Source organism: Populus euphratica, unplaced genomic scaffold, assembly GCF_000495115.2.
Source record: "Populus euphratica unplaced genomic scaffold, PopEup_1.0 scaffold275.1, whole genome shotgun sequence".
Taxonomy (NCBI): Eukaryota; Viridiplantae; Streptophyta; class Magnoliopsida; order Malpighiales; family Salicaceae; genus Populus; species Populus euphratica.
This window is the reverse complement of record NW_011500157.1, coordinates 231,531-232,395: the sequence shown is the minus strand read 5'-3', so window position 1 is coordinate 232,395 and position 865 is coordinate 231,531.

Sequence of the window (865 nt, the reverse complement as noted above, 5' to 3'; positions counted from 1 at the left end):
TACTTTATATGGATGGAAAGGTAAGACATAGGCCTACAACTTTAATGTGGAGGTCTGGTTTTAAAAAGGTCATTTTCAAGTTCAAATTATAGCAACAATAAAGAAGTCTGAATTTATCCTACAGCCCAAACACTGTTTGTGTTTGGACTGTATATGGAGTTCTAAAAGTCTAAATGACCTCAATTGTTTTATTTGAAAAGCTGAAATAATTTCTATAACTTTCATGTTTTCAAGTGGTTTCAATTCTGACATTATCAAGGACGTTTTGGGAAGATAAGAGAAGATAAAGATTGTCACAAAGTCAAGAGTTGGCCACCTACTCATCAATTAGTCATCAAATCAATAGTTTCTAATTTTGTCTTATAAAAAGAGGCATTTGCCATGCATTTAGACATCTTGTTTTCCAGATCAAAATCATGCTCTTGTTTTCTCTCTTTATATTGCTTATGTTTTTCTTTTATTAATATCAAGTTTATGCCTTTCATTTCCTTTCCTTTACTTAGTTAACTTTTATCTTATTTATGTTCTTATTTTGTTTATTTATTTTTCTTTCTTTTATTATGTTTAGTTAAGTTTATTATGTCAAGGTATAAAAGTTAAACTAATGATGTAAGAATAAGCAAAATATAAACTCAACATCAATCTTAATATTTAATACTAACATGTTTTGTATTTGTTATCTTGTTTACTCTTTAATATTTTGCTTATTAAATAACTGATCTAGATTTATATTATATAACACTTAGTACAAGAAATACTTAACACTTTCATAACTCAACCATATGGTATAACCTACACGTGTGCTATAAAAGAAACTTGATTTGTTGTTAACATAAGTTATAATCATGAATGTCTGACAAAACTT